At 35.8% G+C, this 20000-nt stretch overlaps 1 protein-coding gene across 1 annotated transcript in view; it reads left to right on the top strand.

Moving 5' to 3' along the window:
* The window catches only part of LOC106869501 (transmembrane protein 135), a 466726-nt gene that overhangs the window by 248367 nt on the left and 198359 nt on the right, over positions 1-20000 (top strand). The window lies entirely within an intron of this gene.

Genomic DNA, 20000 nt, shown 5'->3' with positions numbered 1-20000 from the left:
AGAACCTTAGAGTTGTGTTTTTAATCTGACATGTTTATTTATTCTTTTTTTTACCAGAGAGATAACTCTTGAAAGTATACTTACTAAAATGCAACTAGATGTTTGTAATTGCTAAGATTCATTTGTACCTTTTTTTTGTTTCTGTTGTTGTTATTATATTGCAATGTATTGCAAAAATGAGAAAAATGAGAACAGCTTTATTTTAACCCTTTAATATTTGGATTACTCTGTCAAATGTAATGCTTGGGAGTGGGTGCTGAAAAGTTCCTAGCTTTGGGTAACAGAAAATACAGGAGGATCAGTTAATTATGATTTTATTCAGCATTTTTCCCTCTCAGATTCACACACTTATTGTAGTGGTTCTTCAATTTTTTTGCTAAGCCCTGTAAAAGAACTCAGAAGGTTGGTCCTCCAACAAGGCCTTTTACAATACCCTTAAAACCAGGAACTTTTCAGCAACCCCCATATATATTCACGTTCTTTTGCATTAATCATGCATTATCTCAAAGCTCTGAGAGATTCTGATGATGTGATTTGTATTCATTTAAAATGACATCATAGGGTAGGTGTGAGAGGCCAGATCTGTTCAGTTTGGATATAAAACAGTTAGAATATTTTGGCCAAATACAGCTGTTTTAAATGCTAAAGAGTTAAACTTGATTACTGCATATGTAACTAATGACAGGGTTCCCAGAATGAAGTAAAGTTACCTCCAGGAGGATATATTTTGCTAATCCAGGAGATAAATTTAGATCATCATCATTTAACGTCCGCTTTCCATGCTAGCATGGGTTGGACGATTTGACTGAGGACTGGTGAAACCAGATGGCTACACCAGGCTCCAATCTGATTTGGCAGAGTTTCTACAGCTGGATGCCCTTCCTAATGCCAACCACTCAGAGAGTGTAGTGGGTGCTTTTACGTGCCACTGGCACGAAGGCCAGTCAGGCGGTAAGGATAAGAACCTTGCTTCCCAACCATATGCTTCTTGGTTCAGTCCCACTGTGTGGCACCTTGGACAAGTGTCTTCTACTATAGCCTCAGACCAACCAAAGCCTTGTGAGTGGAGTTCGTAAACAGAAATTGAAAGAAGCCCATCATATATATGTGTGTGTCTGTGTTTGTCCCCCTCCACCATCGCTTGACAACTGATATACCCATAGCTTACGATCCAGCAAAAGACACCGGTAGAATAAGTACTAGGCTTACTAAGTATAAGTCCTGAGGTTCATTTCTTCAACTAAAACCCTTTAAGGCGGTGCTCCGGCATTGCTGCAGTCAAATGACTGAAACACGTAAAAGAATAAAAGAAAATAGTTTTATTTTTCAGTAATAATTATAAAACTGAGGTTGAAAAAAAAAATTGAGGTAGGAATATTTTGCGAAAAAATTATAATATTTTTTTCTTCCTACCTCTTTAGATTTAATGACTTGTATTTATCTGTTACCATTTTTTTTTTTTTACTTGTTTTAAATTACTAAATGAAACAAAGTGGGGAATAAATTTACTATCAAAACTGTGCTGAGGAATAAAAGAGAATGGAAAGCCCTGAATTATATTATTATATTGTATTTTCTATATATATAGATATATTTACTAATGTATTATATTATGTCATATAAATCTAACAGTTATCATGAGGAAGGAAAATATGGGATAGGTAACACATTTATACATGTGTGCATGTATGTGTGTGTGTATATATACATACACACACACACACACACACATATATACATATATGGTCATGAGTGTATGTATACAAGTATGTGTGTGTGTGTACACATACACACACGTCTGTTTAGTGTTAAGTACTAAATATGTGTGTATGCACATCTGCATACACATATATTTACTTATATATTTATATAAGGGTACACACGCACACACACATACACATATATACTGTGGGTGCTGGTGCTATGTAAAAAGCACCTGTGCCACATAGAAACTTCCTATGCTGGTGCCACATAAAGCGGTTGGTGTTAGGAAGGGCATTCACCCATAGAAACCATGCTAAAGAAAATTGGAGCCTGATGCAGCTCTCCAGCTTACCAGTTCTAGTCAAACCATCCAACTCATGCAAGCATGGAAAGCAACATTAAATGATGATGATACACACACACACATAAACATTATATAGATAGATAGATAGATAGATACACATTTATCCCCCTTTTCATCATCATCATCATTTAATGTTCATGTTCTATGCTGGCATATATGTATACTCTCTCTCTCTCTCTTACACACACACACATGTATATATGAGTCTTTTTGTGTGTCTATCATTTTATCGTTGCCTTTCTGTCAGAACTCATCCAATTCTTACAATAATCAGATTGGGAATCTGCTCTTTCCACCCCAACCCACTGATGCCTACCGCCACTGCCACCCCACCATTCAAAGCACCCAAAAACACCACCCCAACCCACTGAGAATAGTTCCGGCAGTAAACAGCCATTGGGAATTAACAAAGCATTAAGACTGCGCTGTAGTTCCCACTGTTTACCAGGAAATTCTGGCTTGTATTAAATTACCCAGGCCCATTAGTAACGAGAGAGATAGATATACAGACTGAGTGAGTGAGTGTGAGAGTGAGAGTGAGAGAGAGAGAGAGAGAGAGAGAAAGTGATAGAAAAATATGTAAAGAGACAGACAGGAATAACAGGCTGAGAGCAGAGTGAGATGTTTCAGAATGAGGCATTAGGCTGTTAACATTGCTCTACTTTCACAGAATTTCTCATGTGTTTGGGTGTGTGTGGATGTACGAACAAGAGAAAAAGGGGTACTCAATACATACAGCAAGGTTTATTTCATTCATTAGAAACTAAAGCTGTTTAGTTTCTAAGCTCTTTACTTTCTAAGCTTTTTACTGTCTTTCTACCATATTAAGTGTTTTACCATACTATGTCATGTTCTTCCTTTACAAGTAATAAAGCTTCAACTGAATATATATTTGAATATAAATATAGGTGTATATGTGTGCATGTGTGTGTCTGTGCATACATGTGTATGCATATACATACACACACACACACACACATTATATATATATATATATATATATATATATATATATATATATATATATATATATATATATATTTCCACCCCCATCAGTTTAAAAATGTGCACGCCCTAACTGTGGTACCTGCCCCTTCCTACTTGAAGGCTCTGAATTTACCTTCAAACAAGGAACAAGGTTTAAAATCAAGACCAATTTCTCTTGTTCCTCTGAGAACCTCATTTATGTCCTCATATGCGCAGGTTGCCAACACAACTATATCGGACAGATGAGCCTCCTTTTGCGTAGACGAGTAGCAGTCCATAAAGAACAAATAAATCTTCCACAACACCGCCAAATTCCACTCAGTGGCCACATAGACTCTTGTGCCAGAAATAAAAACCTTAAATTCCTTATATTCATTACACAAGAAAGTATCAAGAAGGAGAATATTTTTATAGAGAAATTTCAAATGCTTCTTAACATACAAACTCCTCAGTGACCATATTCCCTTCTCTCACCTACCCATTGAAATACATATAAATTTACTTCTTGTTTCTCTAAGAACAGACATAAACTTCCTGTTGACAAAGAGTACAGAACTCCAACTAAAGAGTATAAAACCCACAGAATTGTCTTCCCTTACCCACACTTCCTGTTTTGACACCACACTTCCTGTTTAACACATAAACTCTCAGCCTTTTTTAAATACAATATTCTTAATTCCATGCATCCTAATCTATCTAACAATTATCTACATGGATTACCATTGAACTTTAAAAGCTCAAAGACAATATAATGTATTGGTATATTTTTTTTTTATATATTGTTTATATTTTGGTAAAAAACATTATTTTCATTTCCCCTCTTCTTGAAAGTTTGCCATGCAATGAAAGCCGGTTAGAAATCCTTTTTAATCCTCCTTATACACATCTATATTAAAATATGCTTTGAGTTTAGCATTCTGCCTTATTATTATCATTATTATTATTATTATTATTATTATTATTATTATTATTATTATTATTATTATTATTTATTTTCCTATATATATATATATATATATATATACACAATATGCATACACACATGTACACATATTTCTGCCACTCAAACACACGCATACATAGGCACAGGCATAGCTGTATGGTAAGAAGTTTGCTTCCCAACCACATTGTTTCAGGTTCAGCCCACTGTGTGACGCCTTGGACTAGTACCTTCAACTATGGTCTTGACCCAACCAACGCCTTGTGAGTGGATTTGGTTTATGGAAACTGAAAGAGGCCCTTTGTATTTGTGTGTGTGTGTGTGTGTGTGTGTGTGTGTGTGTGTGAGGATATCTCCCACCACCACTTAACAACTGGTGTTGTTGTATTTACATCCCTGTAACTTTTCAGGTTCAGCAAAAGAGGCCTATAGAATAAGTACCAGGCTTGAAAAAAAAAGTACCAGGGACAATTCATTCAACTAAAAATTCTTCAAGGTGGTGCTCCAGCATGGCTGCAATCTAATAACTGAAACAAGTAAAAGATAAAAGATATATCATTTATATATCTACAAATGCACTCACACAAACATAGATAGTGAAAGAGAATGAGTTGTATGGCTAGTTTATTTTCTTAACATGGTTTATTCATGTGATCAGTAATATGCAGCCTCTTTGCCCTAAAACCATTCATAAATATAGGTGTGTGCATGTCTGTGCTTGTGCACAGGCATGCATTGGTGAACTCAAAACATGAGAGTGTAATGAGAACTACCATTCCACTGAAGCTTCATCTGATCAGCAAGACCCAGCATAGTAGTCTGCTGCCCCCTACCTCCCAAGATTCAGCAAACTTGGGACCACAAGTGATCTAGATTTTCTGGTTTTCTAGAGGCAACCTAAATATACACTTAAAATGTAAAATAAACTATGAAAAGTAAAGAACTAAATTATGTTTAACAGATTTAAGTTAAAACATTTCTAGAGAAGGGTCTGTTTGATATTAATTAATCCACTTAAAATTCTCAACATATACTGTATTATATATATAGTATAATGTTTATAGGATGAAAATTAAATGAAGAAAAGTAAAAAACAAGATTTTATTCAACAGACACAGTACAAATTAATACAACCCTAAAGCAAAATATGTTTAATCTTTATCAATCCACATAGAAAAAGGAAGCAGGCATGGCTGTGTGGTAAGAAACTTCCTTCCCAACCACATGGTTCCAGGTTCCCAGTGTGTGGCACCTTGGGCAAGTGTCTTCTATTATAGCCTCAGGCCAACCAAAGCCTTGTGAGTGGATTTGGTAGACGGAAACTGAAAAAAAGTCCCTCGTATATATATATATATATATATATATATATATATATATATATATATACATACACACACACACACACACACACATATATATTCCCCTCTGTGTTGGCCTCTTGTGGGCAATAAAAAAGAAAATCACACATATATATATGTATGTGTGTTTCTGTGTTTGTTTCTCCATAATCACCTAATAACTGATTAGCAGTTTGACAAAAGCAACCGATAGAATCAGTACTAGGCTTACAAAGAATAAGTCCTGGAGTTGATTATTTTGACTAAAACCCTTTTAGGCAGTTCTCCAGCATGGCCACAGTCAAATGACTGAAACAAATAAAAAAAGAATAAAAGAACAGAAAAAAGAAGGAATGAAGCTATTTTTAACATATTGTACACAAATTAATGAACTTAAAAAACAAAATCTGTTTACTTAATATATGATAGAGTATATTGCACAATATTTCTGGAAGCCAGATAAGCACTCCAATATTGAATAAATGCTTATTTTAATAATGATTATCTTAAAGCTGGATTAGATTTATGCCTACTTCACTTACAGTAGATATAAATATTATTCCATTTTCTCTTGTCTATCTTATAATTTCTTCCTTTTCCTTTTTTCTGGCTTCTTCGACATTTTCTTTTTGAAGTATCTTTTACTTGTTTCAGTCATTGGGTCATGGCCATGCCAGAACACTGTTGTGAAGGATTTGGTGGAACAAATTGCCCACAATACGAATTTTTTGAAGTCTGGCACTTATTCTATTGGTCTTTCGTGTTGAACCACTATGCTACAGGGACATAAACAAACCAGCACTGATTGTCAAATGGTGGGGTTGACAGACACAAAGACACACACACACATATCTATCTTTTTTTTTTTATCTTTTACATGTTTCAGTCATTAGACTGCAGCTATGCTGGGGCACAACTTTGAAGAAATTTTTAGTTGAACGAATCAACCCCATATATATGTGTATTTGTATATATTTATTCATTTATTCATTTATGTATATTAGATATATGAAGCGACATCCCATCCCAAAATAAAAGTATCTTAAAAAGTCAAAAAACATCATGACCTTGCAGGTGAGGCCCAGTTAGAATTTTCTTCAGGTCAAGTAGCTTATCTAAACGGTCCCTGTTTAAGGATAATGAATGACACACCCATGTTTACAGGGGTGAATTATTCAAACCCCAAAGGAACCCTCTCAACATGTGGCTATGATGCTCCCCCACTACTCCAGCTCATGATCAGAGATGTGCATATTGTCAGCCACCAAGGGACAAACTCAACTGGTTATGGTCAACCAACTGACTAGCAAATCTGTGGTATTGAGCAGAATATTTGTTGTAGCCCATCTTTCTTTTACAAAGACAAAATATGTACATGTTAACACTTCCAATCAGTTTAAGGTCAGAAACCATGAGAGAACCTGCCTGATATTGCATGAGTATGATTATTATTATTATTATTATTATTATTATTATTATTATTATTATTGTTATTATTATCAATATTAATATTAAAAAGGCAGCAAGCTGGCAGAATTGTTAGCATGTTAGGTAAAATGCTTAGCGATATTGCGCCCATCTTTATGTTCTGAGTTCAAATTCCGCCAAGGTCAACTTTGCCTTTCATCCCTTCAGGGTCGCTAAATTAAGTACCAGTGAAACTCAGGGGTCGATGTAACTGACTAGTCCCCTCCCCAAAAATTTCAGGCCTTGTGCCTTTAGTAGAAAAGATTATTACTATTATCATTAAAGTGGCAAGCTGGTAGACTTGTTAGCCCGCTAGGTGAAATGCTTAGTGGTATTTCATCTGCTGCTACATTCTAAGTTCAGATTCCACCAAGATCAACTTTGCCTTTCATCCTTTCAGGGTCAAGATTGTTTGAGGAAGAGTGAGAGAGAAATAGAGATTGTTAGAAAGAGAGAGAGAGTGAGTCATGATGACGTTAATTTTGTGTTTTTAAATGTTTATCAAATCGCAAGAAAAGTAGAAACATCTATCAAAAGAAAAAGTTGATACATAGATACACATACACATTGTTAAATTAAAAGCAGGAGAGAGGAGGGACACAGAGGAAGTGAAAGTCAAAGAGAAAGAGAGAGAGACAGCAGATACACACACTTCCTTTTGACAAAGAGTCCAGAACTCCAACTAAAGAGTATAAAACCCACAGAATTGTCTTCCCTTACCCATACTTCCTGTTTTGACACAACACTTCCTGTTTAACACAAACTTTCAGCCTTTTTTAAACACAACACTAATCTTAATTACATGCATCCTAATCTTTCTAACAATTATCTACATGGATTACCATTGAACTTTAAAAGCTCAATGTATTGGTATATTAATTTTTTTATATATTTTTTATTTTTTGTAAAAAAATTATTTTCATTTTCCCTGTTCTTGAAAATTTGCCATGCAATGAAAGCCGGTTAATATGCTAGAAAAAGATCACTTAAAAAATTTTTCTAGCACATTAACAGACCACTTAATGGTCTCTGTTATATACACAAGTACTATAATCCTTTTAGGATCTCGGAAAATTTTTTTCTGAACCTTCTGATTCTTTTAATGTGCTGGTTTCCTGGTATTAAATTGATATTAATTAATATCAAATTTTTACCCTATCATGTTAATTAACCATAATCACATTTCTCAAAGTTGGTAAATTCAAAGCAGAAATTATTTTCTGCAGAGATATTTCCGGATTCAACATGCCAAAACTAAGACTTTTGAATTTTACTCTTTATAATGGATAGAATCACATGCACGTTTTCACTGGTTGGAGACAACTAGCACGAGATTTTGTTCGATTATAATAATATCGGCAATTTGTACTGATGATAAATAGATACTTTCATTAGAAAGTGTTGCTTTTGAAACTATAGTCTACAGGTAATCGAGGTATTTATAATTTTCACTGGTCTCGCCTGCCTGTTTTTGCTCCGCTGAATCTTTCTTTGAGAATTTTTTAAGTGATCTTTTTCTAGCACATTAACAGACCACTTAGTGATCTCTGCTATATACACAAGTATATATATATATATATATATATATGAATTTTTCACTGGTCCAGGTAGTTGATATGGTTATTATTATTATTTTTATCATTATTATTGTTATTATTATTATTCAGGTGGTGTGCTGGCAGAATTGTTAGCATACTACACGAAATGCTTAGTGGTATTTCGCCTGCCACTATGTTCTGAGTTCAAATTCTGCCAAGATCAACTTTGCATTTCATTCTTTTGGGGTCGATAAATTAAGTACCAGTGAAACAGTGGAGTCGATGTGATTAACTAGCCCACTCACCCCAAAATTACAGGCATTTTGCCTTTAGTAGAAAGGATTATTATTGTTATCATTATGATTATTATTCAGTAGTCTAAATTTTATTGAGTGCTTTCACTGTGCAACCGAATACAGCTTTGTGTACTTTGGATATATACAGAGCATTTTTTTAGTTTTCTATTGACAGTACTTTATGTAATATTTATGCAAAGCAATATTAATGTCATATATGAAAGTTACAGGATTACAGTTACATATTTGTTTTCATGTTTTTTTAATCATTCCCAAGGCACCTATTATACAAATTATTTGTTTTGTCCCTTGCATTCTCCTATTCTTTTAAAGATACATTATTATTTGTTGGGACATGATTGTCTGTTGGGATCATCATCATCTTCATTATATAGATTGCTTTTAAGTCACAGTATCACAATGTCTTATATTTTGTCTTCTTACATTCTGAGTTCAAACTTCTGTTAAAATCAGCTTTGTCATTCATCTCTTCAGAAGAGCAATTATATAAAGTCCAAGCATTAGTGAAGAGTCATTTTACTCAATTAACCTTTATATTATCATATTTTCTGTTGAAAAATACACTACCTTTATTTCAATTAATTTCAAAAATAATTAAGAATTTTATAAAAATAACTTTGTCATTATCATTATTAAGCTGGTGTTTTTAACATAAAAGTTTGACTAAGGTTTTTATTTAAATCACTTTAAAACAGGAAGTTTGTATCACAGAACCATGGGTGGTCTCAGGCAAGTTGATTTCAAAAAGGATAAACCCTTCTTGCATTTCGAAGTCTTTGTATGTGAAATTTATTGTTTTTTTTAAACATCTTTCATTAATAGGCGCAGGCAATGCTGTAGTAAGAATCTTGCTTTTCAACCACATAGTTCTATGTTCAGTCCCACTGCATGGCATTTCTACTATAGCTTTGAACCAACCAAAGCCTTGTGTGTGTGTGTCTTTGTATCTTTGTCTGTCCCCACCCTCACCGCTTGACAACCAGTGTTGGTGTGTTTATGTCACCATAACTTAGTGGCTTGACAAAAGAGACTGATAGAAAAAGTACTAGGCTTAAAAAGTAAGTACTGGGGTCGATTTCTTCAACTAAAACCCTTCAGGCTAGTATGCATACACACATACAGAAACACACATATATATACATGACGGGTTTCAGTTTCCATCCACTCACAAGGCATTGGTCAGCCCAAACCTTATTAGTGCAGTCTGGAGGGATGGTGCAATCCCTAAGGACTGGAAGGATGCAATTATTCTTCCTCTATATAAAGGAAAAGGAGCCAGAACAATGTGTGGTAGCTACAGAGCTATTGCTCTACTATCAACTGCTGGCAAGGTTCTGGCAAATATTCTTCTTACCCGTCTGAATGGGTGTCTCGTAAATGATGCCCTGTCTGAATCTCAATGTAGCTTCCAATCTGGTAGAGGTACAATGGATATGATTTTCGCAGCAAGACAGATGCAGGAGAAGTGCTATGAGCAGAATATGGATCTTGTCCAGGTATTCATTGATTTTACAAAGGCCTTTGATATTGTAAATAGGGCCTTTCTATGGAAAATACTTGGCAAACTTGGATGTCCGGATCACTTTGTATCTATAATTAAATCATTTCATGATGGGATGGAGGTTTGGGTCAATGTTGGTGGTGGCATGGCAGGACCCATTCCTGTAGAGAATGGTGTCAAACAGGGTGACATCCTTCCCCCAACTCTCTTTTCTTTGTACTTTGCTGCTGCTTTTACTCATGCTTTTGCTAAGGTTAGCTCTCTGGGAATATATGTCAGATATCGATCTTCTGGCTGCTTCTTTAATCTTCGCCGATTTGCTGCCAATTCAAAGGTTCTCCAGTCTATTATTCATGACCTCCTTTATGCAGATGACTGTGACTTAGTCACTCATACAGTGGATGACATGCAAATACTCATGAATTGCATTTCTGCTTCTTGCAAGACATTTGGACTTAGCATTTGCCTGGACAAGACTGTTGTAATGTTCCAGCCTGTACCAGGAAATCCATATGTGAAACCAGCTATCTTGGTTGAAGGAACAATTCTGAAGGTAGTGGACAAGTTTGTCTACCTAGGCAGCACACTCAGCCGTTCTTGCTCCCTTGCAGAGAGCAACTAATTCCTTCTGGTCTCTTCAGTCTCGTGTCTGGTCCCAGCATGGCATTGCAAGGCAAACAAAAGTTGCTGTGTACCATGCATGTGTACTGACATCGCTCCTCTACTCATGTAAGACATGGACTCTGTACAAACGTCAGGTAAGGGTCCTTGAACACTTTCATCAGAGATGTCTCGGATACATTCTCAATGTTGGCTGGACCTCAAAAATTCCAGACACACAGGTCCTGAGGACAGCTGATATCTTGAGTATTGAGGCGATGGTGCACAGGCAACGGTTACGATGGACTGGACACCTTATTAGAATGAAGGATAGCAGGATTCCTAAGCAGATGCTATATGGAGAACTTGTGAATGAAAGGAGACTCCGGCAGAAACCAAGGCTGCGCTTTCAGGACTGTATCAAATCCTCATTAAAGGCCTGTAATATGCAGGACACTGACTGGGAGAAGAATGCCTGTCATCGCCACAGATGGAGGAAGAAGGTTAAGGTGGGAATCAACACTTTTGAGAGAGCACGTAACCAGCATGAAGAACTTAAGCGAGCTGCACAAAAGGGCATGGCTTGTATAGTGAATGGGGAAAGCTCGGTTTGCAATGTTTGCAGTCGTGTATGCTTGTCAAGAGCAGAGCTCATTAGCCACCAACGGAGCTGCACATGCAAAATATAAGTTAGTCCTAGAGTGCAATGTTCCTGAAGGTCGGCAATGGTCTTCCTCGGTCACAAGTGGACGGCCATCATCATGTATGTATGTATGTATGTATGTATGTATGTATCTATGTACCTTTTTATCTATCTATCTCTCTGTCTATCTGTTTCTCCAATTTGTTTGACTAAAAGCTCTTCAATTCAGTGCTCCAGCAAGGCTGCAGTCCACTGACTGAAACAAGGAAAAGATAAAAGATTTAGCAACCTTTTTAGCATCTGAGATATCCACCACCAGGTAATCGGACCCTGTTGATATCAATGAATAGAATGAGAGTTGTGATGTTTATGCCTTTTTTAACAACATTAGCTGGTATGAAGATGAGTGATAAAAGTCTGAGAAATACGTCACTATTACCCATCAAATCTGGTCATCACATATTCTCAGTGACAGCAGGGCACTTACCACCCATACTTCAGCACTCAGCACAGTTATTCTTTGTGTGTGTGTGTGTGTATGTATTTGTGTTTGTGTACATTTTGAATGTGTATAAGCTTGTATTTGTGTGTGAGTGTGCGTATGTATTTTTGTGTGCTTGGCTGCGAGTATTTGTATGTTCCTGTGCAGCTGAAATTTCTATACAGCTGATAAAGCCAGATAAAATACATCTCCAGACCCCCTACCACTTTCTTCAATGTGTCTATGGTGATGGTGGTGATGGTGGTGGCTTTGGTGGGGTCATTGTAGGGTGGTGATGGTTTCTGTGAGGGGGAGTAAGTTACTAGTGTGTATTCTTTAACTGTAATAAGGAAATGATGTTTCTTGCACAGCGAAACATCTGTCAAAAGTGTCAGAAAGATTGCACAGTTGGCACTGATAAAGAAATAAATGAATAAAAAAAGGAAAAAGAAAAGAGGAGGGAGAGAAGCAAAAACTATGAGGCAGCTAGCTTCTTTACTGAGCCTTGTTTCATCCTCATCTGGAGTTGGTAGGGAAACAAAGATAACAACTGTAAGAATGCAGTCGCAGTGTACGAACTTCTGAGTGATTCTGCATGTGTATGGATGTGTGTGTCGGTGTCTTTGTCTATCAATTTTTGTCTTGCTTTCTTCTTTTCTCTCTAATTTGCTTATTTTCTCTCTCTCATCTATGTTCACTCACTCTCTTTATCCCTCTCTCTTTCTCTCTCTCTCTTTCTTTCTCTTTCTCATCATCATAATCATCATCATTATTCAACGTTTGCGGCCATGCTGGGACACCGTCTTGAAGAATTTTTAGTTGAATGATTTGACCCCGGTACTTATTTTTGTTAAGCCTGGCACTTCCTTAGTCAGTCTCTTTTGCTGAACGTAAATACACCAACACTGGTTGTCAAGCAGTGGTGGGGGACAAGTATACACACAATGGGCATCTTTCAGTTTCCTTCTACCAAATCCACTCACAAGGCTTTGGTTGGCCCCAGGCTATTGTAGAAAACACTTGCTCAAGATACCACACAGTGGGACTGAACCCATAGCCATGTGGTTGGAAAGCAAGTTTCTTACCACATACCCACACCTATATATATATATATATATATATATATATATATATATATATATATATATATATATATATATTTACTTATATATAGGTATGTGTATAAGCACACACATAAATGTGTGTATGTGTTTGTAGGTGTGAGCATGTGTATTTATGAATGTACATAAATACATAGTAGGGGAAGAGAGAGGGAGGTGCATACAAACATCAAGACAGTCAAATCAATGAAAATTCTTGATTGCATATATAGAACTAACAGTTACCATATTTGTGTTGTGCACAGTAGTGGGGTGGCCAGGTAGGAACTTCCTGGCATTAGTGATTCATTCAACTGGTCTTATTTATGAGAAAAATACTAATTAAGCCTTATTATTATATGACAAGTTTAATGCATCAAGACAGAGGAATAAAACGGCAAGTCTATTAATTAACCTCTGATAAAAACGAAGTGTGTCTGGTCTTTTACTGCTGTCATTTGATCTGATTACTGTAATTTGTTTAATTTAAAATGCATTGGTTCTCAGAAGTATTCCAAGTTTGGGATCAATCTTAAGCATTCAGTCAGTCATAAAAGAGCTGAAGGCATTATAGGTATTAAAACAAATGCAAAGTGACAATCAGGATTGATATCTTGCTGGTATTTAATTTGAAAAGCATCGGATCAATCTCAAACACCCAGTTTTTAATAAAAGTTGAAGTAAGTATAGCAAGGTCCCTTTAAAAAGTAGGGCCACAGCATATTCTATTAGGTTTATGGGCTACCAAAATTAGTATCTTAATCTTACTTATAGGTATTGTGCTTCACAATGTATTTGCCACTGAAAATTTCCAAGGTGTGGCTATGTGGTAAGAAGCTTACTTTCCAACTGTGTCATCTTGAGTTTAGTCACACTACGTGGCACCTTAGGCAAGTATCTTCTACAATAGCCCTGGCCAACCAAAGCCTTGTGAGAAGGAAACTGAAAGAAGCATGTCATGCGTATGTGTGTGTTTGTCTCTCACCACCACCACTTGACAACTGGTATTGGTTTGTTTATGTCCCTGTAACTTAGAAGTTCAGTAAAAAGAGACCAATTAAATAAGTAGTTGACTTTAAAATACTTACTGGGGTCGATTATTCAGGTAAACCCTTCAAAGCAATACCTCAACATGGCTGCATCCAGTGACTGAAATAAATAAAAGATAAAAGATATAATTGGAGAAGAGATCTATTGTGTCGGTTGAATTCCATTTCAATATATTAATAAGCATAATGGAACTCTGATTTAAGAGCTCCCGGATTGATGAATAGGCATTTTTATGTAATTTTTATTAAAGATAAATATATATCTTTGTCCTACCTTACAACACCTATACTGGCATCATCTACTGCAGCTTTGTGTTTAGGTGTGCACACTGTTGAGTTATTATTCGTGGTTAGTTGTGTTGGGATCAAGAATGAAAAGTATTGTTCGATATTACATTTATGGATGTGTTTTGCAACATTCTTGATGTGAAATCGTGTTTAGACAGATAGTGTTATACTTAAGAATGGTCATATTTTGCCAATCAAATATATGCACTATATATTTGGTCTTCACCTGGTTAGTAAGATGTTGAAAAACATATTCTGTTGTATAAGTGAAGACCAAATATATAGTGCATGTTTTAATTGGCAAGATATGACCACTTCCAATATAACAATATTGTTAGATAGTTAAACATATTGATAGACAGGCTGAGAGACAGATGGATTAATGGATTTATCCCTAAACTGGTAAATAGATAGGTGGAATGATGTACAGATAGATGATAAAGTAGATAGACAGAGAGATAACCAAACAAATAGGCAAACTGAAGATAGACAAACAGGTAGAGACAAACAGACAGATGGACAGACTGGAGGATAGATATACAGGTAGATAATAAACAGATAAATTGATAGGCAGAATAGCGGACAGATATAGATAGGTAAATGAATAGAAATAAATTAGCTGACAAGCAATTAAATTGATGGCTAGATGAAAAGACAGGCTAATCAATTGATTGTAACACATAAAGAGGTGATATTGAAATATATATATATATATATATATATATATATATGTGTGTGTGTGTGTGTGTGTGTATGTGTGTGTGTGTATACGTATACAAATTCAAATAAGAAAAAGAGAACATGAAAATATTAAAGTCAAACATGCATACACATTTTATGAAGATTCATATTGAAATATTACTAAGTATAAATATATTTTTAAACAAATAATTACATCATCACTCCTCTCTTTTTTCTTCTTCAGACCCTCTTTCTCACCTTCCCTCTCTCTCTTCTCTCTCTCTCTCTCTCTCTCTCTCTCTCTCTCTCTCTCTCTCTCTCTCTCTCTCTCTCTCTCTCTCTCATACACATCCCTGATACACAGAAGGTATACAAATACATTAGGGATTGGTTTAGCAAAGCCATTCTTATGCATCCATAGCTTCCAAGTTACTTGTTATTGGTAAGAGGGGTCCTCAATATTTTATAAGATATCAAGGTGGCAAGCTGGCAGAATTGTTAGCATGCTGGACAAAATATTTAATAGCACATCATCTGTCTTTATGTTCTGAGTTCAGATTTCATTGAAGTCATCTTTGCCTTTCATCCCTTCAGGGTCAATAAAATAAGAGCCAGTTGAACACTGGGGTCAATGTTATCAACTTACCCCCTCCCCTGAACTTGCTGGCCTTGTGCCAAAATTTGAACCCAATATTAAATATGATATCAATATCATAAATATCATCATCATTGTTTTAGAAGTATCAGTTTATCCATGCCACCATTTATCAGACAGATCATTAGACTATGGAGCACTGCCTTGAAGTGTTTAGTTGAACAAATCAACCCCAGTGCTTGATTTTCAAGTCTCATACTTATTCTGTCAGTCTTTTTAATGAAACACTAAGTTACAGGGATGTAAGCAAACCAACACTAGATATCAAGTGGCATGGGAAGAGGGTAAACACAAAGATATATATATATATATATATATATATATATATACACACACACATATCTATGGTAGACTTCCACACAGTTTCCATCTACTAAATCCAATCATAAGACATTGGTCATTGCAAGGTATGTTTAAAAGGAAAATTTACATTGAAAATTTGGAAACCATGAATGTTTGTCTTCTTCATATTCATTATATACAAAAAAATTTCCAGTCAAAATTTTAGCTTTTCATATATATATATATATATATATATATATATATATATATATATATGGCTATGTGGTTAAAAAGCTCATTTTGCAACCACATGGTTTCAGGTTCAGTCCTACTGCACACCACCTTGAGCAAGTGTCTTCTACAATAGCTCTGGGTCAACTGATAACTTGTGAGTGAATTCGTTATTTGTGTGTGTATGTCTTTGCATTTGTCATTCCCACCCACTGCCATCGCGACTGCTCAAAAACCTGTGTTGGTTTGTTTACATCCCCATAACTTAGTGGTTTTGCAAAAGAAACTGATAGAATAAGTACCAGTACCAGACTTTGAAAATCAGTACCGGGGTCAGCCTGTTTGACTAACCCCATCAAGGTGGTGCTGAGAGCAGTTCTCAGCATGGCTACATAGTTCAATGACTGAAACCAGTAAAAAAACAAACAATAAAAGATATATTCAATGCATGCATGCAAAAACAATTATCTTATTAGATGGTGAGCTTACAGAGACATCCAGTGGGTTAATCAGTGGTTCACTGGTTTACAGTGATTATCAGGTTTTAATATTAATAATACTATTCTATGAAACCATGTGTTTGCCATAACTTCTTATGTATGATTATGCAAGGCAGACATGTGGTACATTGTCTAGCTTCTCAAAACAGGACTAATTTGCAAACCATATGAAATGAATTATAAATAACATGTAACAACATTAATTGCTATATATATATATATATATATAGGCGCAGGAGTGGCTGTGTGGTAAGTAGCTTGCTTACCAACCACATGGTTCCGGGTTCAGTCCCACTGCGTGGCATCTTGGGCAAGAGTCTTCTACTATAGCCTCGGGCCGACCAAAGCCTTGTGAGTGGATTTGGTAGACAGAAACTGAAAGAAGCCTGTCGTATATATGTATATATATATATGTATGTATGTGTGTCTGTATTTGTCCCCCCAACATCGCTTGACAACTGATGCTGGTGTGTTTACGTCCCCGTAACTTAGCGGTTCGGTAAAAGGGCCCGATAGAATAAGTACTAGGCTTCCAAAGAATAAGTCCTGGAGTCGATTTACTCGACTAAAGGCGGTGCTCCAGCATCGCCACAGTCAAAAAATCTGAAACAAGTAAAGAGTATATATAATCAGAGTGAAAATAATGATTACTAAGTAACATAGACACAAGGTCTAGATTTTTTTTTTTTTTTGTCGGGTGGATGGAGGACAGCCAATTAAATTGACTCCAGTGCTTAGCTGGTACAAAATCATCCTTCGTTGGATTTGAACTCGGAATCATAAAAAATTGTGACTAAATAACTTAAAGTATTTTATCCATTACTCTTAAGACCCTGTGAAGCAGGAGGATACATGTGGATGGAAAGGGTCACTGAAGGGGTCATATATGTGATGAAAGATTTCAGACAATAAACATTAAATAAAATAAGAACAATAATAAATGAGTGAAGAATATATAGTGCATGTGTTTATTTGGCAAAAAAAATTACCATCCCAAAACGTAACATTATCTGTTTCAACACACAGTTTCGCATTAGGAATCTTGCAACACTAATTCATAAACATATATCTATTATGTTTTACTTGTTTCAGTCATTGGACTGCAGCCATGCTTGGGGACTGCCTTGAAGGGTTTAGCCACACAGATCAAGACCAGCATTTATTTTATTTAAATTTAGTACATATTCTGTCAGTCTCTTTTGCTAAAACACTATGCTACAGGGATATAAACAAACCAACACCAGTTGACAAGCCGTGATGGTGGGTACAGACACATGTGCACACATACATACACACACACACACACATGCATACACACATATAAACAATGGGCTTCCTTTAGCTTCTGTCGCACAAATCCTCTTGCAAGACTTTGGTTGTGCTGGGACTACAGTAGAAGAGACACTGTGGATGTGGATGACATCAGGTAGCCCAAACAGTGAATGTGCTTTAATTGACATACTGATAGATGTATACCCAAAGTCCAAATAGTTACATATATGTGTGTTTGTGTGTATGTGAATATATATATATATATATATATGTATATATATGTTTGTGTGTGTATGTGTATATGTATGTGTATATGCATGTATAAGTGTGTATATGTACATATGTGAATACATGGATGTGTATATATCTGTATGTGTATATATATGTGTGCATGTGTATGTATATATATACACACATACATATTATTCATATTTATATTTATATTTATTCATTTATTTACTGCATGTGTAAACTATGTAAATAAATTGCAGAAAGAATGTATCGGAAATGAATAAACCGATAAACAAAACTTTAAAGCTTTGCTGTTTTATCTCCATTATGCTCCATTCTGTCTTCACAGCAGCAGTTTGCAGTAAGGTCTAACTAACTTCATCAAAATACCTTTATCGATACGATTATTTGTCGTCATCATCGCCATCATCAGCATTGTCGTTGTCATCATCATCATCATCATCATCATTTCTACTGTTGTTATATTTATGACCATGGTCTAGTTTTTTTTTTTTTTTTGTATTTATGTACAATGTTCAACAGCAAGATAATGACGGTAAAGAAACGATATTTATGGCGAAAATTTATTTCCTGGTATATGCATATATATATATATTCACACACACACACACACACACACACACACATACATGCATATATATTACATATATGTATATATATATATATATATATATATATATATATATATATATATATATATATATATATATATACATACATGGGTTTGTGGTCAAGTTGATGCTTCCCAACGACACAATTGCAGGTTCAATCTCACTGCACAGCAAATTTGGTAAATGTACTGTACCTTCCCACTGATCAAAGTGTTATGGGAAGGTTTACTAGACAACTCAAAAAAGCCCATTTCATGTGTCTGTGTGTGTGTCTTGGCATTGGAGAAGTGTTACAAATTGGTGTCACCATCATACAAATGGTGATTTTCATTTCCAATCTCTTGCAAAAACATATTTGACCATGAGGAAGTATTACCTTGCTTTGAAACAGATGATGGTTGGTAACATAAAAAGGATCCATTCATAGAAAGTCTGCCTCAACAAATTCCATCTGCCCTATTCTAGCATGTAAAATGATGATGGTGATGATATATCATCATCATTTAACATCTGTTGTTCATGCTGGCATGGGTTGGATGGTTTGACCAGTGCTGGTAAGCTAGAGAGCTGCACCAGACTCCAGTCTGATTTTGCATGGTTTCTACAGCAGGATGCCCTTCCTAACGTCAACCATTCCTAGTGTGTAATGGCATGGCACGGGGCCATTTGCCATGGCTATGATTTCACTTGGTTTGATGGGTTTTCTCCTCAAGCACGGCCTATCGCCAAGGGTCTCGGTCATTTGTCATTGCTTCAGTGAGGCCCAACACTCAAAAGATGCTTTTTACATCCCACTGGCACAGGTGCTAGTTACGTGACACTGGCATCGGCTACATTGCTTCTGTGTGGCCCAACACTCGAATGGTGCTTTTTACATGCTACTGGCATAGGTGCCATTTATATAGCACCATCATCAACCATGACAATGATTTTACTTGATTGACAAGTCTTCTCAAGCGTGGTATGTCACCAAAGGTCTCGGTCACTAGTCATTGCCTCCATGACTAGTGACCAGACCTGTCAAGTCAAGTGAAATCGTAGTCGTGGCTGATGCTGGTACCTATAAACTGGTACCCATGCTGGTGGCACATAAAAAAGCACCATATATATATATATATGTATATATAAAACAAATGATAGAGATGGAAAATGGAATACATGTGAAATTTTATTGCTCACAACAATTCTTTTGACACATCT

This window comes from Octopus bimaculoides, chromosome 1, assembly GCF_046866305.1.
Source record: "Octopus bimaculoides isolate indiv1 chromosome 1, ASM4686630v1, whole genome shotgun sequence".
NCBI classification, from domain to species: Eukaryota; Metazoa; Mollusca; class Cephalopoda; order Octopoda; family Octopodidae; genus Octopus; species Octopus bimaculoides.
This window is presented reverse-complemented; position numbering and strand designations above follow the sequence as displayed.